We start from the raw sequence: 27905 nt of genomic DNA, 5'->3' as shown, positions 1-27905 counted from the left end.
GATCCTAACAAAACAGATGAGTTAATTCTTTTTTTTTAAAGTTTGGATAAAGCAATAACTACACGTTAAAATGACTCATTCAATGAGCACATACCACAATTTTAATTTCCTTTTACTTTTCCTTCCACATTGGCCATCTCCAGGATCCTCAGTAACCTTTTCTTTCTTTCTGCTATTACCAGAGAGCCGATCGCTGTGCTGCAGAGCAGGGGAACAGATGTCGAGTGGGGCTTTATGCTTGTGAGAGGTAAGTATTAACTGCAGGGGTTCGTGTCACTGGGTTTAATTGTCTTTTATGTGAAAACAAGAGAGAGGTGTTTGGCAAGCACATGGCAAAGAGGCAGGGCAAAGGTTAGAAAGAAGGCTGGAATGGAACAATAATGTCAGGTTGAGGGGGAAAAGGGGGAAGCCAACTAAAGTTCAGAGAGTAATTCGTCAATTGCCAGTTTTCAACTATTCTATGGTATGGAGGCATATTGCAGGCATTTATAAAAATAGACATGATCCGTGATTGTTTTGTTTATGTGCTTGTCTGTTGTAATCTAAAGTAAGTACTAAGAATAAAACAGACAAAGGTTTTATTGTTCTGACTTACTTTATCCACAAACACTGCAGAGCAAAACATGACGAGCGCATAAACAAAATGGTCACAGGTCATGTCTATTACACGTGGTTTTCAACTTTTATTTGCAATTCATCTTACATTTTTCATGTCAGAAAGAAAAGTTAGAATAAAAATCACCAAAAACGGGAAAAAAACATTTTTTAAATTTGATTTTATTGAATGTAAAAGGTAATTAAAATGAATACCTGTTTTTTTTCTTTTTCTAATTATCAGCATTAATTTGGTAACATTTCCTGTTTCATCCATTTCCTTTTTTTTACTCTCTCTGAATGTATCAGAATATTATTTGTGAAGAGAATATTTTCTGTTACTTTACAAAAATTTAAACTGTAAATAGCCTGCATTTATTTAAGGTTTTATTTAAACCACTCAAACTCTTCTTTCAAAAAGTCACCAATCTCAAATCTTGAAGTAAGAATAAACAAAAGTGAAAATGTTTTTTCTGTACATTAATAATGTGCAGCATGATATGTCATTTTCATTTCATGCCAGCTTACCTCTTTTCCCTGCGCCGCAACTCACCTCAGCAATAGAAATTGGTCTGAAACCTTGATGACTGATGCAAAGCAAATATCAAAGGGAGGCTGGAGCACTTGATTAATGCACACTGGATGTGAGTTGCCCTTTCTTCATTAATTTGGAGACCCTAAACTAGCATAAAGTAAGAGGGAGAAGATGCAATTCCCCCACTGCTCTCATTTCATGCTCTCCATTTGTATTTTAGACAAACATTTTTGTTGCTATTCAAAGACGTCTTAGCTGTATGAAGTAAAATTTCAGGATCCGATTGGACACAAATATTTAAATCCCACAACTACTTATAACGTGTCTGTTTTGTAGTCCATAAGTTATACTTTGAAAAACTGTTCATAACTTCTAAAAAACGTTTATTAATACACACATTCTATTAAAAATAAGGAGGGAATGGCTTAAAAGTTGAAGGGAAATGTGGTGTGATTAATGTCCTGAGTTGTATTCCTGAATATGGGACGAACACTTAACTAAGATGGGAGCGCTAACATAGGGACATTTATAATTTTAATATTCTGTGTCATTGGACAAAGTCCTCTGTGTCTGTATTAGTGTCCATGTCTTTGCTCCAGCACTAGATTGAATGCACTTCCACATACCTCTATGGAAATGAAGTCACACACACAGACACACATGCTGGGGCAATCAGGTCATTCCAAGGTAAAAGGACTTAGATATAGTGAAATATTCATTCTGTAAAGGTACTGTGCGTGCGTGCACTTGTTTGTGCGTGCACTGTTCATGTGATAGGCTAGGGCTGTAACAAGGAGTTCTTTAATTGAGGTCCTGACACCTCAAGGAAAATGCTATAGAGAAAGATAAAACCTTTAATAATACAGCTACACGCACAAAAACACATACACACCACAACATATATTAAAGTTCACACAATAATGTTAACCTTAGAGGGTAAATAAGTGATAGCCAGCTATCAGGCATTCAGTACCAGTTAAGTTTTTTTTTTCACATAAAGCTTTCCACGGGTATGTGAACATTTTGGATCAGACCTTTTTCATGAACAAAAAAATGTACCATAATCTACTTTTATGTTGCCGCATAGACAGTTAAATGGTCTACACCTGCTAGTTCAGTGAGGATTGGCTGCCATGAGATTATTCAAACTATTAGTATCAAAATAAGAGGGTTTTTCTCCAAAATAGAAGAAAGACAGCTTTGTTGTGATTACATCATAAAAAAAATCCTTAAAATTTCTATTTGTTCCCATAAGACAGGTGGCATTTCTGTCCACTGGAAAAAAAACTTCAATAGTAATAAACTAAACAATGTGTGTTTTTTTTACCTGGTAAAGTAATCTTTTTGTATTTATTCACTGAAGTTGATTTAAAGGCAACTGCTTTTTTTGGGTTTTTTTTGTCCATGTAACATTAATTTCTCATCCATTTAAAAAGTTTGACCATATTTGTCCTAGTGCACGGCTTAGTTGTTATCTTCCTTTGAGTCAGAACTGTGGGGATTCTCAGCATTAACTTACCCCACAAAAACAGACACCTAGAAATAATTTTTAAAATTAGAAAAAATATATAGATAAGCAAAAAATCAGCCAAAAATTGTCTTACGTAGAGAGAATATTTTGCAATAAAAAAAAATTTCTTAAAAATTATTTTTCTTGCAGGAGAAAAAAGAAAACAATTTTGTTTGAGAAAGGTTCTTTTTACTTTCTTAAGATCAAGTGTTTGCAGTGTAGTTCTCTTGAACATGTTTTATTGCTTGTTTTTTCACTCAGAAATTTAGACTGTTTGGCTTTCTGCTAGTGTTCTGTCACAACAACCGACTGATTTCACAAATTCAACTCACGGACTGATCACTCCGAAATTGTCTTATTTAAGAATTTGAATTAATTTAAAAGTGTCTTTTAACTTTTTGAAACTTGTAAAGCCTCCTTGTTTCTGCAATTGACCACATTCTCATAACAATGCACAATCTGACCTGTACAGTACTTAAAATGTATTGGATGCTTATATAGAGAAAGATTTACAATTGTCTTACTTGATCCTCCTTGTGGTAAACCTAAGCATTTTAAAGTATTTAGAAATTTTCTTCTTCTGATCACTTTAAAAAAAAATCTGAAATAGAACATAATTTCTCTGCGTTACTGGGGGATGTTTGTTTCTCGTCCTGGTCTTAGTTGTACAAAACAAAAGCACCAAGAATAGCGAGAGATGTTCCACTCCCTCCCTACTTTCCACCCACCTTCTAATCCCCTAAAAGCACTTAGGAGATTGGTGCTGCCTGCCTGCCTCTGCATCCTCGTCTACCCTGTTGGTCACCACAGCAGCTGATTGGAGAAATCGGGGCTCCTAATTGGATCATGAGGGTGTGATGCAGGCGACAGGAGCCACATTATGGGAAGCTGACTTTGTGCAGAGTAACCCTGCCAGGATGACCCTCCTCCTGTGTATGCAAGTGTGTGTGTTTGTGTTTACGTTTGACCCCAATGTGACTAAGAGCCTCCGTTCATCAAGGCTGGCTGGCTGAGGCTGTTGGAGAGGACAGATTGATGAAGAGAGATGCAAAGTATAGGCTTAGAAAAAGAAACCTAGAAAAATATAAACAGGCGGGAAAAGTAAACTTTTTGCTGATTCCCTTCTTTTTCTCCCCAATTTCTCCTTTTTTGTGCTCGCACTCAGTGTCTTTCACTTTGGTGCAAAGTGACTGTGTTGTCCGTTATGGTGTAAATTGATAGCGTCACTGCTCTTTGCCGCATTATGGGGAGCGTAGAGCTGTACATTCAGTTTCCTAACTGCATTCTATATCACACCATCATGCACATCTGATCCCACAGGCTTCAATGATACGGCAGGAAGGACTATTTCTAAACATTTTCACTCGAAACCTTGACATGCTCCCATTTTATTAATTTATGAAGCACTGACTAATGTGAGTAGTGTTCTGTGTACAAGAAAAATAATTAACTTTGTCAGGAGTTTAGTTTTAATGGAAATGTTTTGTTTACATAAAACAACTAGAAAGGAAATTACCAAACAATGGTTTGTCACTTTTTTGGTTTTGAAGCAGCCTTTAAAAACAGATTGTATCCAAAAATGAAGCAGATGGAAGCATTTCTGTTTGGTTTTTAAGTAAATGTAGATGTCCCAAATTTAAGTAAGTTATATAATTTTTATTTTCTCTAAGGGGTGGATATTGAATGACATAAAGCCAAGGTTTTTCCAACAGCTGACACAATCCCATATCTATTGCACCCTTTTTCATCACATGCATGGTGAGACTCATGGTGTTCATTTGTCAGTTTAATGGCCACCAACACCCGTGTGCGTGTGCGTGTGTGTGTGTGTGTGTGTGTGTGTGTGTGTGTGTGTGTGTGTGTGTATGAGAGCATGTGTTTGATTCAGCATCCAAAAGCACAAGTGCTTTGGATGTCTGACCACATTGGGAGCATGCGTGTGCACATAACATATTGGTTTTTCATAGTTTGTGTGAGTGCGTCTGCAAAAATTGGACACGTTTGTGTGCTCGGTGTGTCAGTGAAGTGCGGCACTACAGCAGGGGCGTCTGATCCCTCCACCTTTTAAGAACATCAGAGGGTGTGAAAAGCACTGATTGCTCTAACCACTCTCATTGGGACTCAAACCCCCGGCTTAGTTGTGCTTGAGCGAGTTTGGAGAGACAAGACCGGGCAAGAGGGGGGGATGTGTGTGTCTGTCTGTGAGGAAGGAAGGATAAGTGAAAGGGGTAAAGCAGAGAGATAGGGTGACAGTAGAGAGACTTTAGCAGTGACATAGTTTTAAGTAGGCATGGAGACTAAGTTGTGTATAACAAAAAATAATTATAATAATAAATAGCTAAATTTGATGCCTACTGGAAAAAACAGGAAGTAAAACCAATCTCTGCTATGTTGAAAAGAGGGAATTTCAGATATGTTGCTCATGCTCTAATTTCTTTGATAGGATAGAGTTTTATCGCATCTTTCAAATCCATCAAATATACCACCTAAAGACAAGAAAACTAAAAGTTCTGGATATTGTTATTACTTTTTGAACAAAACCAGAATTTTTAAATTCCAACCACAGACTTAAGTTTCAATTTGAGTCTGTTTTTTTTTGTCCTTTTTGACTCAATAAATAGATTTAGAATTGCAAAAAGTGAAAAAAATAATTTTAGTATATTTTTACAAGCTCAACTTTTAACAAAGTTAAGACATTTTTTTTTGGAGCAAGAAAATGTTTGTTTTTTCTCCAGATTTTTTTACAAAGGTTTCAAAATTTGATAAGAGGTCCTGAAAGTCCCATTCCGATCATCTTTTGATCTACTGCAAAATGTTTCCAGTGGTCTTCTAATTATGATTATGCATTTTTTAGGCAAAATTATAAAACCTTTGTAGTTTTCTTTAGGACTAAGTTTCTGCAGAGCAGCAGGAGTTATTCAGATATTTGCATCCAGGTTCCCTCATTTCCCATCATCCCTTTGTTTACACTCTCTTCCACTAAGTTACAGCTCTTCACTCCCCCAACCTAACATTATTGATACAACAAAAATTGTAAACAATGATGGAGCTGTACAGTTTGGAGCCATATGCCAGCTCAGATGACGTAAAACTAAGACGTACATGGATTTATTTGTCTCCAAGCAGACGCATCCGAACGGAGTGGAGCAGTAAGTTCGTGGCCTGCTGAAAATAGCACCTACGCCACAGCTAAAAGCTTTTTCATACTGCATTTTTTTTCGTCTGCTCCTGATTCCCAAGGATTTGAACAAAGAAATGCTCAGAAATGCAGTTTTAATCTTAATTTTCTTTGCATATTTCATAAATCATAAAAAAAATGCTACAAGAACATGTTAACACCAAGAAGACAATTTCCCTTGGAGTGGGTCCTGAAGGAAGTGTGTGTGTATGCATGAGTGAGGACAGGTGTGCTTAATGCCAATGCAGTGGTTAAATGCAGTGCTGGCTCTGTAGAGCAGAGAGAGGAACAAGACCTGCCAACTGATATCCTCTGACATTCAACACATTGAGCCCTGTGCACTATCTAGATGTGGTAAAAGTGCTGTCTATCTGCTCTTCTCTGCCAGCTGCATTTAAGTCAGCCATGATACTTTGCTCTAACTGTTATTTATTTAATTTTTATTGACCTCTAAAGTAAAAGAATATATGGAACGAAAATGGAAAAAAAACAAGGGAAAAAAGAAAATTCACTGTAATGTATTATTTTTTATCACGCTTTGTGTGGTACAGTAACTGTAACGGTAAAAAATGTTACGCTTTTTTTAAGTATTTTGATAACCTTTGCAAGTTTTTATTGGTTTAGGTTTCAGGTTTTTGTTTTGTTTTTTGCATTGTCTTTATGTAGTAACATTTTAAAATTGGATGTAGACTGGAAGTGTTTGTTCTCAGACTCTGACATCCATGGAAAAACCTTTAGCTTTGCTTTTTATTGTAGAGAAACTAAAAAAAACTTAAGTTCTTCCATATTTTTAAAGACATGTTGCTGGATGTCTTTTTGTAAGCTTATGAGAGTGACACCACCTGTGTCACAGACAACTGACAAAAGGAGAAAATAGCTAGTCTTCTTTTCAAAACACAATGCAGGGATGCAGTGAGTCCAAAACAACTGGCAAGAGAATTTAATACAAATAAGGAATCCGTGTGAATGAATGAAACAAAAAAAAAATCAACCTGATGATCAGACCCACTTTTTCCCAGCAACCTCTGAATAAAAGTCTCTTAACCCTTGTGCTATGTTAGATGACCCCACCCTTGCATTGACGTGTTCTCCCTACCATGACAAAGGTGGATAAAGGTGGAAAGATTTCATGTAATCCATGGACACCAGTGAAGTTCACAAATCATTGAAGAAAAAAAGTTCAGAGCACTGTCTTGTGGGTCTAGATGACCCCACTCCCAATGGTGCAAAGTGCCTAGGATAGCACAAGGGTTAAAAAAGGTCCTCGACTTTTTTCAGGCTGTGGGCTGGTTTAATGTCAAACAATATATTCACAAACCACCCTGTACAAGAGGACGTCCAATTTTCTTTTCTTTTTTAGCTTTGAGGGTAGAGGTTTATCTTCATTCTCAATAACTTAAATTAAATACAAACAAACAACAACAAAAAACAGTAACTAAAGTGATATTTTATAAATATAATGATAAATGGGAATCCATTGTTAGAGACACTTTATTCAGGGGCTGAATATAATTCAGAGCGGATTTGGTCTGTGGCAACAACTGTTTCAATAAATATTGAGACTTTTATATTTCCTTGCTGGCTCTTTTCTGCCAAAATAAATTTACAAATACTTTTTTCTTTTTATTAATATGTCTATCTGATTTTTATAAACTTTCTTAAATTGGGGAATTTCATCTAGCATTGGGATCATGTTCAAGAATGAGTTGGATGTGGTGGGGAGAATCCAGTAGTGCCACAAATGCTCTTTTTTGAGTCATGCTCACTAAAACACAGAGAATTGACCAACAGATTTATGTGGAGCAGTGAGGTCACTAGGTCACATATACAGCAGGAACCAAGTTCAGAGTCTTGGTTTGTTTGCCACTTCATGAGCACACAAGTTCCCACCCACACACGCAATTTCACTCCAAAATTGTCTGGACACTTCATCTTTTTTAAACATCTGGGATTTTGTAATCATCATATTCCAAAGAGGAATTGTAAACTTTGCTAAACAAAAGAAATAATCACTTTTACAGGAGAAAGAAAAATGGATGGCACACTTGCGGGACTTGTGATTAGGAAAAGAACGAGGAATTCACACAACACATACATCAGGGTTGGGGGTCAGGTGTGGGGTTAGGCTTTGAGGGTCTCTAATAGGTTCCCTTGACACATGAAGTGTCAACACTGCAGATGTCATCACACTTGTACACAGAGAAACACATCCAGTTGCAAGAAAAATAGAGCAGACCACCTTTAAAAACAATTATCTGGTCTAAAAATTGAACAAAACACAATGAGATGAACAGAAAACAACACTTTAGTTTGACTGTTTGTGCTATAAGAAATTAACTAAACATACAGAAACATGTTGGAGTCTCTGGTGAAGTTTGTGGACTTTTTGCCTATTCTTTCAGCATTCCATTGTTATTGATTAAACTTGCTTGTATAATTGTTGCTGTTTTGAGTCTCCCTAAAAAAGGCAGGACTCCATACTTAGTTGCTTGGAACTGGTCTGTTTTTTTAGTTAAAAATCTATACATACTGTATTCAGTTCCTTCATACTGTTTCCTTGTGGCTGTTTTGGATAGTTTAAAAAACCTACACTAACGGCTGTATGCTTTCCTGCAAGTTTTGGACATAAGCTTCATGTGATACATTGTCATTTTTCCCACTTGTTGTTAGCACACAAAAGATTACTTCCTGTATCTTTGTGTGTCTGCATGGCGTGTGCATTGTGTGAGTGCACATCTGCATGTGTTTTTATAGATTGCCATATTGTGGACTTGACAGAATCATAATTACAGACAGTGATGAAATCTACCGGGTGTTTTTTTCCCTGCATGGCGACGTGTGTGTCTATGGGGGTGCAGCTGCATGTGTGTGTGTGTGTGCGCGTTTGTGTGTTATTTATCATTTGTGGCAGCAAGTTTCCACTTAGCACACAGTAACTATGATCACACTTCCATCTTCCGTTAATAGGACCGTGACTCCCACACAGCATGGACGGATAGATAGATAGATAGATAGATAGATAGATAGATAGATAGATAGATAGATAGATAGATAGATAGATAGATAGATAGATAGATAGATAGATAGATAGATAGATAGATAGATAGATAGATAGATAGATAGATAGATAGATAGATAGATAGATAGATAGATAGATAGATAGATAGATAGATAGATAGATAGATAGATAGATAGAATTTTGAAAATATGTTGCACTGTGAGTAAGATGTCTTAAGCTCATGTCAGACACGCATCTATTCACCACATAAAGGCCTTTTCCCTCCTTCATTGGCTTGTGATCCAACCCTACCTGCCACTGTACTCAAATAACCATGAGGAGAAATGGCCTGGAGGTGTTGGGGGGCAGAGCAGAGAACAAGATGGAGGAAAGATGAGAGGAGTCAACAGAGAGGGGCTGAGTGAGAGGAAGAGACGGGAGGCGCTCAATTTGCCATCACGGGTGCAACGGGGCAGAAAGTATCCAAGAAAGAGAATTTGTGTGTGTGTGAGAGAGCGTGGAGGGTGTCAGAGTCCTTATGCGCGTGTGTGTATGTGAGTGTATGTCTAACAAGGGAGAAAAGACAACTCATTTGAATGTCAGATACAGGGAAGCGTGGCATGCAGGGCGGGAGGAATGAGGCGAGGAGGGATCAGAAGAATGAATATGGATTACTGGGATGAAGATTCTATTATTTTTCTGCCCGTTTCTCTGATCTCTTTGTCGCAATGCTATAGGGCTGTGTCGCAGTGTGTGTGTGTCTGTGGGTGTGTGTGTACACTTGGTAAAGGTATTTTAAAGAAAGTATATGTGCACAGCACAGAAACTCTATTTGCTTATGTGAAGTTAGTTTTTATAACACTACTGAAGTTATAACCCAAAAAAGCATTTAACCTAAAATAATAATTTTGACAAAGTCAATTATTTAATAATTTGTATTATTAGTTTGCAGTTTTAATTCCTGTGACTTTTAAGATCTGCTTAGACACATAACCTGTGATAAGTTAGTAGTTTTTAACTCTCATGAAAAGATCAGAATCTGTGGCTTCAAGACAAATCAACAACAATTCAACAACATATTGGTATATCACAGTTATATTCCAGAAAACATTTTTATATTGAACTTCTGACATGGCACTCTCATTAGAAATATGCCAAGAGATAACTAAGGTACTGAGCCCTCCAGGTAAAGTAAATCTGCAGGGTTTTTTTGTTTGTTTGTTTGTTTTTGTTTTAGGGTTATGAGGTTGGAGTGAAGGCTCTTTTCAGAACAAACCATCTTTGTTTCACAACAACAATCGCAGTTCAAGAATAAGACAGTTTCGTCAAGAAGCACAAAGTTACGGTAAAATCAACTTCTCTGCTGACCTTTGTGGTTGAAAATGCGTATGTTTCTTACTAATAACTGCAGCTGACAAATGTTATGGTGAGGCAAGCATTCCTGCTAGCTTAACCTCCATGGCAGTTCAATATGACTGAATGTTTTGTCTGAGCTTTTTGTATTTTTAGGAGTTTAAAATACATTGTAGAAAAGAAAAAAAACAAGTTTTACATTTATTAGTTATTTTGTTTTCCTTTTGTGTAGCATTTTTCTGTAACTTTTGACCTCATGTAATGTATACTGTGCACTTTTCCGTTTCAGTTTTTTGCATTGGCATTTCTGCTTATCGAAATTCAGTTTAGTTTATCTATAAAGTTCCTCTTAACATCTGATATTTTCTCAAAGTGCTACACACAAATAAATAAATAGAATACATATTTTTTTAAACTGACACAGATTTATTTAACATGGATTTTTAAAATGACATTAAGTCCAGTTATTTCAATAGACCAAGATTATTTTAAGTGTAAGTTAATTGTTTGTATTAATAACCAACAGGAAAAGGGAATTGATGTAATCTCCTTACTGAGCAAGCATGAAGTGACAGCGAGAAAGAACTCTTTTCAATTGAAGATTTAGGAAAGAACTCCCTGATGGTTGGGATGTGAAAAGATAGGAAAAATAAAGAAACAACTGTAGTAAAGCAAACAGACTGGTTAGTAACTGCAGCAGTAAATGGAAAAGTAAGCAGGTGTTTGAACACATGTGGAACATCTGTCATAAGCCAAGAGAAATGCCAGTAATTCCAACAGTCCAGTCCCTGAACATCAGTTGTAAGACTGAAAAGATAAGTTAGTAACTGCAAGCACTGCAACGATGACAGATACTCACTGACCACTTCATTAGTCACACCTGTCCATCTGCTCCTTAAGGAACATTTCTAATCAGCCAATTACATGACAGCAACTTGGGTCTGATGAGTCTCCATTTCTGCTGGAACATTTGGATGGTAGGGTCAAAATTTGGTGTCAACATCAAAGTATGGGTCTATCTTGCCTTGCATCAAAGATTAAGGCTGGTGGTTGTGATAAAATGGTGTGGGGGATGTTTTCTTGGCACATTTTGGGCCTCTTAGTACCAATTTCATTTCGTACCAATTGCATTGTCACAATGACACAGCCTACCTAAGTATTGTTGCTGACCATGTCCATCCTTTCATGACCCCAGTGTACCATCTTCTGATGGCTACTCCCAGCAGGATAAGTCGCCATGTCTTAAAGCTGGAATCATCTCAGATTGGTTTCTTGAATATGACAATGAGTTCACTGGACTCAAATGGCCTCCACTGTTACCAGATCTAAACCTAAAAGAGCACCTTTGGGAATTGGTGGAAAAGGAGACTGGCATCATGGATGTGCAGCCGACAAATCTGCAGCAATTGCGTGGTGCTGTCATGTCAATATGGACCAAACTGAGGAATGTTTCCAGTACCCTGTTGAATGGCTTCCAAAAAAGAATTAAGCAGTTCTGACAGGCAAAAGTGGGTTCAACCGGGTACTAGCAAGGTGTATGTAATAACAAAGCTGATGAGTGTACATGTATGACTTTATGAGACCAGTCATTAAGCTTTACCATCAGAAAAAAGTTTTACCCTCAGAAAAAAGTTATACCATCAGAAAAGTCCTTCACGTTCAGACCTGTACAAGTAGGAAATTATGGGTGCTAGGAGAGGGAAAACATCATTAGAAAATGAACAAAATTAAAATTAAAAGGGAGCTTTAGAAGATGATAGAAGAAGGACTTCTAAGTAATCTATCTTGGATTAGTTCTAGGATCAGTTCCAGATGGATCAAAAGGATGTTCATACAAATATAATTACCGTACTTTCCGGATTATAAGCCGCTTCTTTTTTCCTGCGTTTACAGCCCTACGGCTTATTTAGTGACGCGGCTAATTTATGGATTTAATTGGCGGCCGCCATGTACGTACTTTCGGACTCAGTGAATGGTTTGAATTTTTATCTAACACCAAGCACAAGTCATTTGTTTTTCAACACACTAAAAGGCCAAACAGCATAGACCTGACTTCAGGTCTTAGACACTTCAGTCATGGTTCAACAAAACGAAACACGCATGCCCGGCCGCATCCCAGAAACCTTTGGTGCCATTAGACCCAACGTGCACGTGATCGCTGCTACAATATGATGAAACTTTCAAGTTAAAAGCAATCGTTAAAAGCAGCGTAAAAAAATCCACCATCACCAACGGGTTTGGAAAAGCCGATCAGCTGCGTGACGGAGAGAACAGCGCATGCTCAGGAGTGAATTTACCTCTGAGTCATAGTGACTCAGCTGGCTGCACGTAAATATGTGGGAATAACATCAGCCTTTATTTTGTCGGGACACGACTGGAAACACAAATCGACGTGATCGTTTTAACGGTTTCTAAGGACTGAGCGGAATTTTGCATTGAAAAGCTCACAGCCCCGTGTGAGCTGGAGACATGTCCTGCTGCTCGTTCACATAGAGCTGTGGGGCCGATGGCAGTCTGATGGCTCCCACACGTAACAACGCATCTGCCCCTCATCCACAAAACTTACAGTATTAAGTCTGATTGCTCTGCACAGACACGATTTGCTCCTCCCTGGAGCCGCCCTGGCCAGAGGTGTCGGAGAAGATAGGAAGGGGAGCGCGCGGGGCGAGCGCGGAGCGCAGAGGCGTCCGCGGAGCAACAGTGTTTGTTGTGAAGGGAGGCGCTGGTATCGCGCTGAGGCGCGCTTTTCAGTCGCCGCTGCTTTATTTTACCGGTGTGTTTTTTTAACCAGCCCTGTTACTCCCATAACGCTGCTGCGACACAAGCGGAAGGAGAGCTTTTCCCGTTCACCCCTCCATGCACTGCTGATACTTGCTCATTCTTAAACACGTACAACAGTGTGGAAAGGCCGGCGTTGGCCCCGCCTTTAGCCCCTAAGACTCATGGGAAATGGGGAATCGCGGTCGTAAATTTCCTCATCATAACTGAGGGATGTAATGTTGATTATATGGTTACTGTTTGTAATTTTATGTATGATACCTAGATTGTCAATAAGTAAAAAAAAACTAAAATAAAAAAATAAATAAAAAAACCATAACTGAGGAACTTGTGAACAGAATAGAGGTCTATGCTGTTTGGCAGATGAGGGTATAGTTATATGCATGAGCCTGAGGCAAGGCTGACTCCTCCCACAGTGTGCTAATGCATCACTCTTATTCTGGGAGTCAGGATGTAATTTCTCAGGTACACCATGTTGCCTACCACATGCGGCTTGTACTCTGATGCGGCGTGTATATGTTTACAAGTAGTTAAATGTGTGAATATGGGTGTGTGCGGCTTGTAATTGGGTGCGCTTTGTAGTCCGGAATTTACGGTAAAACAATTTGGGTCCTTTTGGTTGACACTACATCAAAGTATAAAGTGCAACATCCATAAGCCAATAAATATTTGGTGACTTACAGTTCCATTCCAATAATTTTAAGATTTCAACAAATCTAAAGGATAAAATGTTTTGTGGAAAAATATAAATTTGGTAAAATAACAAAAATTATCATCAAGATTGAGTTGATGGATTTAGTAGAGTAGAAATTAAAGTGATAATGTAAGGAGAAAGCAAGCTATTTTATATCAGACCGGCAAAGAGGAGGGGGCATCCCCCCACCCCCGTGACAGTGACTTGTTCCCCTTGTGTCGCAACAAGAGAGGGAGCGAGATCGACATAAAGAGAGGTGTCTAATCTTAGAGGGTAAGGGAGCGTGGACTCCCCAGGGCTTGTCGTGCTCAACACCTTGTTAACCAGGAATCTCTCTTGCCATCTCTATTTCCATCTCTCTTTCCACTTTGCTTTCTTTCCATCACCGTCTTTTACTTCCAATCCAACCCTCTTTCTTGTTTAATGGGCAGAAAGTATAAGAGAACCTTTCTTGCTACCGCTTTTCCACGTATTTACTCATCAATCTGTCTGATCGGGCTGACTGGTTTGTTTGGCTGTACATATTGTGTTTGTAGTGGTGTATGAATGTGGCAATGCTTTCACCTCACCAAGCTGGTTTAAGTGGAAACAGAAAAGGACAGAAAACCCAAATAGCAATTTAAAAAGTTACTAATGTGTTTCTTTTTTCCTTGTTTTGTATATTATGTCCACACTGGACTGTCGCAACATGTCTGCAACCTAAAGTTGGAGCTTTGGATGAAATTTCAAAGCGGAGCAATTCTCGTTAAACTAGTTCAATACATTTTCTCTCACGGCTCTCTTCTAAATTAAGACTGACGAAATTATTATTTTTTTCCCTCCATGAACAATTTTCAAATGGTTGGCTTTTCCGTGAATTGAAAGGGACGGCATCCATATGTCCCTATCAAATCAGAGTCCCTGATTGGTCAAAGTTCACCCTGGTTTAACTTCAACGCATATTCAATGGACGTGTGTTTTTTTACATAGAGGCTTGCAAATTTGTTGCATTTCAAAACAGAGGTGGAGGCCGGCGGATGTGCTTCAGGTGAACACAACATAACTCAGAACAGAATTCTGTCAGAAAAGTTTGAAGTTTTAACCCCATCTGTTTTTAATTAAATTTTCTTGTAAACTTGTTTGCTTCTATACAGTTATATCTTTGTGGTTTTCAGTTTTTTAGGACAGTTGTTTCAATGTATCCTACTACAGTAGTGTTTTAAATGTATGCAAACTAAAAATCCTAAAATTATCACGAAATGCTGCTTGACAACTCCATTGCGCACATCATGTAGGTACCGGTAATTGCCTATTATCCATGAAATAATGTTAGTTTTTTACAGCATTTTAATGCCAATATCCGATTTTAAGTAATATGTAAGGGTAAGGAATAAATGTTTCCAAATTTGTCACATACCCCCCATATTTTCCCCCATATTTTCCTGTAAGTTATCTTTTATTTGTAAAATCAGTGATGCTCATGTTTATTGAACAGCACTTAGATTACTGGTACAGCAATTCTGCTGTCTCACCACAAGGGGGAGATTACCTTCATGGAGCAGGTCAGAAGAGCAGCGTCTACTGAGCCTGTTTAACGAGACACAAGACAGAAGTTGACTGTGTGCTGTTTGTGTTCCAGGTAGGTAGAAATATGGTAAAACAGAGACAGTAAATGAACCACCAGATCTAAGAGAAAATAGGAAGTTGGCCGTTATTTATATTGTTTGTGTCGCTATTCGTTCGTGAGGCTTTGCAACGTTATGACCGAGATTGCTAGCACTTAGCAGCTAAGCTAACGGGCGAACATGAACGAGTTAGCATTGGTGGAGTTGAAGTTCTGCAGAATGTGGTTAACACCATAATGACACGGGGATGAGATGGGTATTACTGATGTTTGATTTTGTAAATAAATGTAAAAGAACTAGGCCAGAAGAGCAGCGTCTACTGAGCCTGTTTAATGAGACACGAGACAGAAGTTGACTGTGTGCTGTTTGTGTTCCAGCTGCTCACTAAAGGTTAACTCTAAAAAAATCCACATTTGTCCTGGTCATCTTTTCAAGTGTGCAACAAATACATTCATAATAAAATAAAAATTCCAGTGAGCTTATTGTACATCAGGCTTTTTTTGGTTTTATTAATCACAAAGTCCTTTAAGCTTTGTTCCTATTGTAATAATCATATCATAGAATATTTTGTTATTGACCAGCCTCGTTTTCAAACTGACTCCTTTTTAATGTAATATTAGTTTCCAAAGGTCATACATTTATTTTCACCTGAGAAACTATCATGTTTAGGTAACACTTTGATCACAGTTTGATTAATAGTTGATACTGTATCATGAACAGTACCAACAAAATAAGACACAGTCAAACTGATGTAGAGAATTTACTGGAAGAAAAAAAAAGGACTTTCGCCCCAGAAGGACTTGGAAAACCAAACTATAAGACTTAAAACAAAAAGAAAATCTCTGTCACAATCACTGTATTTGTGTACAGTAATATGTTTATCTGGGATGAATGTTAACGTATTTTGGATGTCAGTAAGGTAGATTTAATGTAAACAATTTTACTAATATTTTTAATTTTTTAAATTGGAACAAATTAGTTTTCTAACGTTATTTTAGTGTTTGTGTGTGTTTGTGTGTATGTGTGTAAACTTTGTTTTATAATGTTGTATTCCTAAATCCCCAAATCAATTAGGTATAATAAGTGTAGCATACGAGCAATTTGTGGCAACAAAATTGTAAGCATAGGCATCAACGTGAGACTACAGGGTATTATGCTGCTTAGCTGCAAGGTTTCAGGATGCTGTAAAACAATGTGAAAAGCACTTTCTACTCGTTCAGAGACTCCTGTAATGAGAAAATACTCTTAATCCAGCTAACACATACACACACAATGACACACAAAGAAGCATTTCTGCTGCCGAGTGGTTTCTTGGTGAAAGCATACTGCGAGAGAAGCAGTTTAAGGAGTGGCAATTATAGTTTTGGACAACGTCATTGATTTAAACTCCTGATTAGAGGAAAGGTGACAGAGGTGGTACACACAATGCTGGGTGCAGGAGCAGGTGAAGATGGGGAAATGACACGTACACAAACACCCACACAGCACCTTATTCTTTTCGTCAGTCATTGGAATACCCTATAATGGCAAGGGTCCTTCCCCAATGCAACTTTCACGGTTCTCTCTCTGACTCTCTTTCACTCCACCTCAACAGAACTGACTGAAATGCTGATGTCTCTCCCAAACACTGCTCTTCATACCCAACTCATTGTTTTTCTTTCAAGGAGTGGATGACACACAAACTTATTTACATATAGAGAGATGTAGGCAAAACAGGAGACAGTCTTTGCTTCCTCAAACGCAAGTGGTCAGTGGTTCAACATTCAATGGTGATTTGCATTAAATATTTGTAACTTTTAAATAAAAAGTTATCCTTTTTTAGTCATATGAATCAAAATACTACAGTTCTCATTGTAATAGTAAAACATAGGTTGTGTCTGAATTCCTTTACTGTTCCCTACTTAGTACACTAAATAGTGCGTTTGCCATTTAGTACAGTATTTTAGTAGTAAGGGAGTAGAAATGGAATTCAGACATAGCTAATGCCTGCGTTGACAGTTCTTGGAATGCATCTCTTTGGAATGATAATAAATGAAGTGCCACAGATTATTTTCACAAGTATACCTGAATGCGTCTTCTCTAAAAGCGCATCTCTGTTTGACCAATCAGTGAAAAGAGGAACTTGGGATACTGCACAGCTAATGAAGCTTCAGTTGGGATGGGCACTTGACTTGAGTTTGCTCCTCCCACCTCTATAATGTGCTGAAATCATGCAGTTGAATGGTTTAAACTAGAATGATGGTTTTGCTGTGTCCATCCTTGGTTTCCCTCATCAGAAAAATATATAAATAAATAAAAGCAGTGTCACGCAGAAATCTAAGCTCTTTTAAAAATTAAAACACCACACAAATTGGGATGAATTAAAAAGTAAGCAAAAGCATCTAAAAAATAATTTAAAAAAATGTATTTTTAGTGTAAAATCAAAATTTTCAGGCAATGTAGAGAAGAGGATGCAGTGCTGGAGGACAGATCCTCATGGGAGGACAAACCCCTGCAGGGGATGTACCACCGGACCATAACTGAAGTGGCTGATATCAAGAAGTCGTACAAATTGCTAGAAAGGGCTGGCCTACAGGACAGCATTGAAGCACTCATCCTGGCCGCTCAGGCACAAGCCGTGAGCACCAGAGCCATAGAGGCTCAGATCTACCACACCAGACAAGACCCAAAGTGTAGGCTGTGCAAAGAAGCGCCTGAAACAATCCAGCACATAACTGTAAGGTGTAAGATGCTGGCAGGTAAAGCATACATGGAGCGCCACAATCAAGTGGCTGGAACAATACACAGGAACATGTGTGCTGAATGTGGGCTGGAAACCCCAAGGTCAAAATGGGAAACACCCCCGAAGGTCGTAGAGAATGAGAGGGCAAAGATCCTGTGGGGCGTCCAAAACCAGACCGATAGAATGGGAATGGCCAACTGACCAGAAATTGTAGCGGTGGATAAAGAACAGAAGAAAGCCGTTGTGGTGGATGTGGCAGTGCCACCATTAGTTACATGTTTATTTGAACATTGTAGTTTATATACTGATGATTAAAAACTACAGTAATATACAGTAAGATTACAGAAAAATACTTTTGTATTAACAGATAAGACATTTCATTACAAAGACAGCAAGCATCGACTATCGTATGTCATGCTCTGTTGTAAACCAAGCAATGCGGGGAGCATGGCTTTTCCAAAGCGCTGATGGCTCCGTACGAAGTGCGTGCCACGGAAAACACTGCTTCCTTAATGAACTCGTATTTATCGGGCAAGAACTGCAGAGGCAATAGCAGGAGGACACACGCGGGGCGGCTTCAATAAACACTCCGGTTGTCCGGAGTCGTCTTCTGCCGGCGACTTGACGTGCCTCGGGGCAGAAAGCGACTTTCTGATGACAGACAGAATTTGCACTTAGGGAATTTAAACACACATGTGCAGTGACGTATGTTTCAGAGGATGTCCGTTTGGCCTTTCTGCATGTCAATCACGTCCAGTACTTCTCGGTGAAGATTTGGATTGGCTGGTGGAGTTTTTAGACTTACATTTTTTTTCTTTTGTTATTTATCTTTGCTGGCCTGCGATCAAACCTCATGTCCTTGAAGATCGACCGGTCGATCGTGGTTGACGGAAGGAGCACCCCTGCCTTACTCTACATGTGGATTCTATGTGTTACATTTTGGTTGCATTAGCTTCAAGGTGGTGATCCTTAAAGCAAATGGTGAGCAAACAAAACATTTATATATATCTATATCACACTAAGCAAAAAAAGAACATTTTAAATAGTTAATCCTTTAACATCCGTGATGTCTCCAGAGACACCTAAATAACACATGCTTTTTAACCGTCCATAAATCTTTGGCTGTTTACACAATAAACGTAAATCAGCTGATTCTGAGCCTCAGACAAATTGGCTTTGTACCGTTATGCAACACTTTGCTAACATAAGTATTGCATATCAGCACAAAGCTGTTTTTCTCCACAATAGAAACTGCTGGACTTGCGTTAATTGCAGGAACGGTTGAGGTGTTAATGGTAATCAAAAGAATGTCAACACTAAGCAAAAGCGGAGGTGTTGAAAAGTTGATATAAAAATTGTTTTAGACCAAAGTGCTGATTGGATTGGGACACCTGTGTGTGGGTACAAGCTGGATTTCACAGGCTGATACCAGATTGTAACTGAATCACCATAGTTCAAAACATGTATTAGGTCTTTTTATCATTGTGCACTCTCTGTGATTCTGAAAGTCAAACAATTCTTCCAACTCTTGCTTTAAGGCAGCGTTCTGGTACAATTGTAATCCAGTTTAGTGACAACTATGTGTAGTTTTTCCTAAGAAACAATACTACTACTTACTTTGTGTAACTCACTTTTTAACCATCAAACAATAACTCTCCATGAATTTGTAGATTTACTGCTTTTAAACATAACTCAGCAAAAACAGTCTGTGCAGTGAGATATCAGGTTCCATCCCAAGCACTCTGTGCTACAGGTAATTGAAACCTACCATCAGTGCAGAAATATTTTACCTTGAATCAAATAGATTCTTTCCCAATCAAGTTACATTTTAAAAATCCGCTCTAATGAAAATTGTGTTTTTGCTGGCTTTAGCATATTCTTGTAGCATTCTTCTCATGATGGAGGCTGTGTAGAAAGAAAATTAAATTGAGAACTGCGTTTTGGAGTATTTCTTTATTCCAGGGGCCGGGAACCTATGGCTCGCGAGCCATATATGGCTCTTTTGATGGCCACATCTGGCTCGCAGACAAATCTTTAATTATTTAAAAAAAAAAAAAAAAGGTTTCATTAGACCAGTCCTTCTAGGGCGCGATGCGATGCCAGTTTGTAACGTATGGTATCAATTCAGTGCCTAATGTATTGCGCATCAAAACCCCAAATCTGTAACGGCCTGAAACCTGTGAATCGCCGTCCCGGCAGATGCGCCCTCCCGTCTTGCAAAAGGGGACGGCTAGTGGGCGCAGGCAGCAAGGTGAAACGCTCACTGATTAGAACACGCTGCCCGTCACATACCACACTGCAGCGCGTGAGTATTGCTGTACTGATAATGTTTGGCTCCACGTATGCATGTAAGCAGTCTTTCTCACATCTAAAGAACATTAAGACCAACCTACGATCACATTTAACGGATGGAAGTCTCAACGCCTGCATGAAGCTTAAACTCACCACCACTCACCAGACTAGACCATCAGCAAAACCACCATGCAGCACCAGAAGTCACATTAATGGTAAGAAATAATCATTTATTAGCAACAGCATAATGTAGCGGCCCTTTCCCACACTGAGGCACAGAGACTTAACCTCTTTTAAGGCTCTTTATTCTGGTTACTGCAAGCCGTAACAAACGCCGTGCAACTTATTGAGCAACTCCTGAATCTCTTCGGCCGAGAGCGCTGCCCCCTATTTCATATACCCCTGCTCCTGCATCAGCCCTCCTATTTCCCTTTTTCGGCCCATAGCTGAACCCCATCGGTCAAAACCCCCCAACGACAGGCTGAGCGACAGAACTGAGGGCCAATCAGCATCTCAGCTTGATGTGTTCCAAGAACTCCGGAACTTAGAACGCGACCCGACAGCCACCCAGTCCAACTCAGTCTGCTACAATAACAATATTATTAAAGAATCTACAGATTTATTGTACTTTAAAAGTGTTAAAATTACATAAAATGCACACATTCACTTGTATTGGCTCTCACAAAATTACTTTTAAAAATATGTGATGTTTATGGCTCTCTCTGCCAAAAAGGTCCCCGACCCCTGCTTTATTCAAATCGTGAATCAGGAGTAAACTAAAATGCCTTTGGAAAAAGCTTGTAGCTGTGACGTAGGTGCTACAAATGGCGGGCCACAAGCTCCCTGTTTGGTCCATTCGGATGGATTAGCTTGCAGACAAATAGAATCATGTACATCTTTGTTTTTCTCTTCTGAGCTGGCATCTGGCTCAAAACTGTACGGCTGGATAGCTCCAATATTGCTCCCCATTTTTGTTGCACCGCTAATGTTATCTTGAGGTTGTAATGGACTGTAAGCTAGCTGGAGAGTGTTTTAACAGATGGATGATAGGAAATGGGATGGGCTCACTCTGCGCCAACACTTAAGAGGCAAATTTCTAATAAAGTACTACCGTTCTGCAGAAACTATGTCCTAATGACAGTTTTTATGATTTTGGCTAAAAATGGCATAAACATAAATAAGACCACTGGGAACGCTTTTACAATTGACCAAAATATGATCATAATGGATTTTTAAGATGTTGGTAAACCTGAGTGAAGTTTTTTGTCCTGAAGAAGTATTTGTAGGATGCAAATGTCACATTTAAAATGTTCTTTGGTTTAAAAAACAAAAGGAATACATAATTATGACATCACTGCAAAGCAGAAACTGCCTTTCTAAACTGGAGCATATTTAGCTCAAAAAAAATGTTTGCCACAATTTCAGTTTTGCCCAAACATTGTCTTGATTTGTTAAACTGTGGTAATATGTTTTCACATTTAATTTTCCAGATGCAAAGTCTTTTTCACAGACTGACACTTTCCATTCATCAAAATTATCTTCAGCTATTTAGCACAGAGGTTTTATCAAAGTTTGGCAGAGACTGCATGGATGACTAAAATGATTGGATCTTCAGTTAAAGAAGTAGTTGTGTATAGATCTATATCTACAGATCGTGTTTGGGTTTTGCAAAGTGTGCCTATGTGTGTGTTTGTGTGCTGTCTGCGTCCTCTATGCCCCTGTATTGTTCCCCACATTGTTTTTCTTCACAAAAAGTCATGGCCTGACAAGGTGCTGTGCAATGTAAAAATTATGCCCTGTTTATACGTATTTATTTCCTCTTGACAGTTTAATTATTTCTGGCCCCATTGGAGGAAACCACATAAAAAACTCCCCATGTTCATACAGATTCTAATTAGGAATGGTGGGAAATTAAAACAGAGTTGTTTCGAAATGCTGTCATTTTTCCAGGACCTCGTCTTGGAATTATGTCTCAATCAGCACAAGCAGAAATAATTACTTGTATACCTTCTAACTGCCAACATTTACCAAATGGCAAAGCAATTTACAGCCATCATGGCCTCTGAAGCAATCATTGGTCCAACTATAAATTCACAAGCCGACGGTTTGGAGAGCAACACTGGAAGGAAAGGGTTATATTGGAGAATTAGAGCAAGGGAGATTAAGGGAAGGGGTGTCTTTCTGCAGATATTCTCTCTAAGTATTTTTTCTCTTTTTTTTCTTTCTCTTTTCATCCACTTAAATCCCTCTCTAACCCCCCTTTCACTAATCATTCGCACTGTTTTACCTCTTCTAATTTTTTTTAAAAACTTTCTGCTAATTCCTGCCTTTCTCAGTTTAGTTTTTAGGGAAACCATTACACTGGGGCGCACACACACACTCCCTGAGGCACACTCACACATGCACTCTCTCTCAAATGGAGGAAGCGACGATTAAGTGATTATTTTCACACACACCATTAAACATTCTCATTGCTAGAGCAGACAGACAAAATCCGAGATAAAAACATACATGGGCTGAGACACTTAAATGCCTGCACACATTGGGCTTAAAGTAATTACTCACACACGTCATTAGACACAGACGCAGATGAAGTGGAGTGTGTTTATGGTCTGTGTATCTTTCATCGTGGACTACTGTAGCCTGTGTTGTTCTATGGGTGCAGTATAATCATGTATCTTGTACAGAGAATCAAATTATTTTCATTTTAACTAACCAAATGTATTGAGTACATGGCAAAATAGCTTCATTTGAGCTTAAAGTTTTGTACATGTTTTTGACATTTTTCTAGATGTGGGTTTGTAATATCAATGTCTACAATATATACAGTCAGGACCATAAATATTTAGACAGAGAGATATTTTTTTAATTTTCTTTTCTGTACATTACCACAGTGAATTTTATATAAAACAGAAAAAATCCAGAAATAGCTGTAAATTTGGTCAGGTTAACAACTTAAACATGGGCAGTGTAGTTATCCCAAAGAAAAAGTCTGTTTAAAATGAAGGATTGTTTAGATTTTCAAAACAAAGAAGGATTAAATTTGAGCAAAAATAAATTAGAAAAACGTCTGCTATAAAGATAAGAAATTACAGAGGTCTGTAAATTGCATCTTTTTTTTTTCTCGTGACATTTTATTTACCAAATGCACAGACCTCAGGGTTTGTTGATGCCATGCAGAATGGATTCACAAAAAATATATATTTTATGTGTTAAATATTGGAACTTGGATGTTTAAACATATCAATGTTTAAAAATTTAACACTGAACGTTAAAGAGGTATCTACACATTTGTGTCGTAGCGTATTTCTCGTAGCGTTTTGATAATACTTATCCTTTGTTCCCTTTTGTAATGCTCACTACGATAAACAACCATAAATATGTCGTTCATCCAGGCGACGTTATCGTGAAGTTAAGTCACAGTTTTGTGGACTTACTTTCTTCTCTTCAGCAAACGTTTCACCACTTGTTTCAGCTGCTTCAAGTCTATCTTTTTTCCTTTTTGAGCTGTTTGCCTTTGGTCAGCTTTTTAAAGAGATGTTCTGTGTTTATTCTGCAGCTCAAGTCTTTCTTAATGTGAACACCTTGAAGCCAATGTCACAGACCTTCTTAAAGTCTCCACTCATGAGTAAGCATTGAATTCCTATTTCATTTCTATTGTTGTAAATTACAACCTACTTGTTGCCTCGATGTCAGAAAGTCTAATGTTCCAATTTGTCTAGCTACAGACCCACATAATCTTAAAATGAACCTAACAGAAGTGATTTTAGCAGCAAACTTAATAATGGCATTGTTGAGGCTGTCTGGTGTGATGGAATCAAATTTTTTTTGTTGGATTTTTCTATTGGATCTGTCTATATTGTTGCTTTAGGTGATTTGTTTTAAGACCAGCAAATCAGTGTGAGTGAAGCTGCTTAAAATCCAACAAAACAGGGTGGAAAAAGAGTCAGACTATGTTTGTAGCTCACCATGCAATCTAGGCTTTGTGTATATACGCCTTCTTTTTTGTCTCTTAGGTGCTCCCTTTAGGCGTCGCCACATTCATCCACCTCGTTCTAATTGCATCTTACATCCTCCTCACTAACACCAACTACCCTCATGTCCTCCCTGACACCTTTAACTCCCCATGTTGTCCATGAACCTTCTCTTTGATCTTGTTCTAGGCATCCTTCCTGGTAGCTCAGCATCATTTTACCAACATAATCACTGTTACTCCTCTCTGTCCAAACCATCTCAATCTGCTGTTCAAAATTTGTCTCTGAAACATCTTAAATCTGGCTGTCCCTTGGTTGTATTCATTCCTGATCCTATCTATCCTGGTCATCCCCAAAGAGAACCAGTGTCTTTAGCTACTTTCAGTTCTGCCTCCAATATCTGTCTCACTAGCTGAGTTTACATAGACAAAAGTAATCGGAAAGAATGCCCGATCGGAAGAAAAATGCGTCATGTAAACACGCCGTTCGGAATAGTCTGCCCCGATCAGACTCGTTCGGATCAAAGTTTGATTGTTGATCCGATCGTTGTGCATGTAAACAGTTCATTCCCATCGTGTGTCACTACTGCTCTGGTTTAACGTCATGCATAGACGAATGTTTCGCTCCAGAGAAAGCTTTAGAGCTCAAACAGGACCGACCGGCTGCTCCGCGGGCTCCTTGCCTCTCCCTTCTTATCTTCTCCGACACCCCTCGCGAGGGGGGCACCAGGAAGGAGCACTTCGTGCCCCCTGACGTCCGGACCCTGTTGTTGTTAGTACGTGTCAGCCTTCACCTAACCCTTCTTCCGGCTTCGTTCTGCCACAAAAAAGCACTGACCACACAGATTAAAAATAAAATGATGAGCGAACAGGCGCTTCATAATAACCATAACAATAATAAAAGCACGTTTAGAAGATCATCTCGTATATTACAGAGCTGCGAAATATATGTATGTAGCCGCTCGGTTTGTTTACATTGGGACTCATTTCCGCTTACGTTATTTTCAACACTACTGCGCATGCCCATGAACGTTTGTTCTAATCGGAAAAAGTTTTTCTGGGCCCATGTACAGGGTTGAATTTTAATCCGACCCTTGATCCGATCAAGATATTTTGCACATGTAACTGCGGCTACTGTCTCAAAGCCAACAACATGGCTGCTCTCACCACAGTCTTCTACACCTTTCATTTCATACTGACTGTCTTTTATCACACAACACGCCGGAAATCTTCATCCACCTACTCTTTTTCACCTCTTTGTCACACCGTCTCCCTTTTTTTCCCTCTTATCCAAAGCTTCAAAAGTATTTTGCAATTTAATGCATATGTGAGCTTCAGCATTTTGCATAAGGGTGCTGCCAACAGTGTGTGTGTTTAAACGTGTTAGCGGTTAAACTTGTAGAGTTTTAATAAAACTGCACTATATTTAGGGAAATGTTATAAAATAAGTATTTTTTTAATGTTTTTACATCTAAGTACTCATAACATATAACAAGCACACAAGTTTAATTTCTCTTTCATTTAAATTAATTTATTTCACAGTTTTTTTTTTCATTGCAAGCAGATCTTTAGAGGGTGCACTAATTCAAAACAAGTGCAAAGCAAGCACAGTTCTTTTAAGTTCAGCAGTTCTATGTGATTTATGTATTAATCGTCTATTTTAGTATTTTAGCAAATGTTCAGAGAAATAATGTCAGCAGTATATTAATCAGCCAAGGGGCCCTTATTAATCCACTTCTAGGTTCAGTGCCTAAGACACTAAAAAAAAGAAAATAAGAACAAATCGCAACTGTTGTTTCATTTTCCACATAAAGGCAAATTATAAACAGTTGATGTAAATATTTCAAAGATAATATTTTTTGACTTACCTTAATGTACCATGAAATATATTTAATAATAGAAAATTATTAAAATCAAAAACAGATACAGTAATATAAAAGTAGATAACAAAAACAGATTAAAACAAACGAATGCTGTTTTTTTATCGTCTGTTGATATGAACCTCATAAATGCTTAAAAAGTTGCTTATGCATAAATTGTCTGTAGTGAGCTAAGCCTGATGCTGCCCCTCTCATCAATTGTGAAGAGTTCCTCCAAAAACTTTAAACTAAAATATGCGTTTTATTTTAACAAGAAAAAATCACAGGAAAAAGTCAAATTTCTCTTAAACTTGTGCCCAAATGTTTAAATATCACTTTAAAACTGCATTTCTATTTCAGGTAATCCTTTTCTTGTTGCACTTTCTTGTTTCACTCTTCTCTGTATCCTTTTTTTAAAACTCCACTCCACCCATTGTGTTTGTACGAACACCGTCTCTTACCATCTTTATTATTGGTGGAGTTATTCACTCGGCTTGTGCCTTAGTTTGAATAAATTGTGTGTTGAACTGTTTGAGAAGGGTTCTTTTTGGGGGAAGGAATTAATTTGTATCTGAGTATACATGTGCATTACGTGTGTGTTGTGTTAACAAAGAGCCTGCGTTGAGAGACAACTCTTCCCAGAGGAATAACCTCATTCATGTTCTACTTGGGAGCGGCATAATTACAGGAGCGCACGTCTTCGAAATCACCTATTTCAATACAAAACACTGTTTTATCCAGACACACAAGCAGACAGATACCTATAGAACACAGACACTGGCTTACTAATTTCATCTGCAGGCAAAACTCACTCTGTATAATTGCATACCAGTTCTAAATTATGCTTGGGCATATATCAAAACTATGAGGATGAGGAAAAACAAGAATAGGACAAAAGCAGTGAGTTGGCACATGTGAGGCCTGGATAGGTCAAGACATAGTTAACAAATACAGCAGTAGTGAAAAAATATTGAAAAATCTCAAAAATTTCTTACTTTTGGGTTCTAACTCTACTCAACTAGACTTTATTTAAAAATGACCTAAAAAATAAAAATGAAATCATTTAACCAAATACAAGTAAAACGTTTCAGAAAACAGAACAACTTCAGTTTTAATTGGAAACCAAAGTTTAATAACTGGATGATGTGAACAAATGTGAGTGAAAAATCTCACAATAACAGAGCATCCCTCAACAATCAAGATGTTACCTTATGACTTCATTAGGTTGATGTAGTTGCTTCAGTGTGGAAATCTGGCCTTGATGGAGATACTGTATGTGTGTCTGCGTAGCCACACAATATGTAGTCGTTGACTGAATGGGGGTGATGCGCATGCACAGACACACCAACACACAAATTCAATGCTGACATCTATCATGTCTACCCTGTCTGTCCGCGTTTGATGAGGTTACACCTCAGTCCAGTTCAAAGCCATCCCCTTTCACCTGTCCCCTCTTGATGAGGTCACTCCTTTCAGTATATGATGAGGTGCGGTCCAGCCAACCTTCAGTCTCACCACTGACAAGACGGTGACCACAAATGACCTATGTGCATGTGTGCTTGTGTGGGTGTCTCTTTGACTCTTCCGTCTTTTCTCTACATCAGACTTTGCATAGTTGTAGCAGTTTTATTCATTTTTTAGTCTTGCATGTTCCTAATCAGGGTCAGCATCTTAGTTTGCTGTCATGATCGGTGCACCCTGCACCGATCCTGACAGCAATCTCAGAACTTTCTGAGGTGAGATTTTGTTTGAAGGGTTTATGTTGTATTATATGTTCAGACATTACTTTTACGCTTTGTACATTTTTTCTTGTTA

At 38.3% G+C, this 27905-nt stretch overlaps 1 protein-coding gene across 5 annotated transcripts in view; it reads left to right on the top strand.

Annotated features, from left to right (window-relative positions):
* esrrga (estrogen-related receptor gamma a) overlaps positions 1 to 27905 on the top strand; it is a 128852-nt gene that overhangs the window by 32038 nt on the left and 68909 nt on the right. For 3 of the 5 annotated variants that reach the window (XM_078944071.1, XM_078944076.1, XM_078944072.1), the window contains exon 3: positions 183 to 247. The gene's annotated coding sequence lies outside the window, so the exon portion shown is untranslated. Of the gene's footprint in view, positions 1 to 182; positions 248 to 15197; positions 15259 to 23817; positions 23887 to 27905 lie in introns of those variants that run through there. The other 2 variants (XM_078944079.1, XM_078944073.1) reach the window with 2 other exon arrangements.

This window comes from Oryzias latipes, chromosome 3 (assembly GCF_053564925.1).
Source record: "Oryzias latipes strain Hd-rR chromosome 3, Olatipes_Hd-rR_3.1".
In the NCBI taxonomy this organism is placed as follows: domain Eukaryota; kingdom Metazoa; phylum Chordata; class Actinopteri; order Beloniformes; family Adrianichthyidae; genus Oryzias; species Oryzias latipes.
Note: the sequence above shows the minus strand (reverse complement) of the source record. Positions and strands in the feature narration are given on the sequence as shown.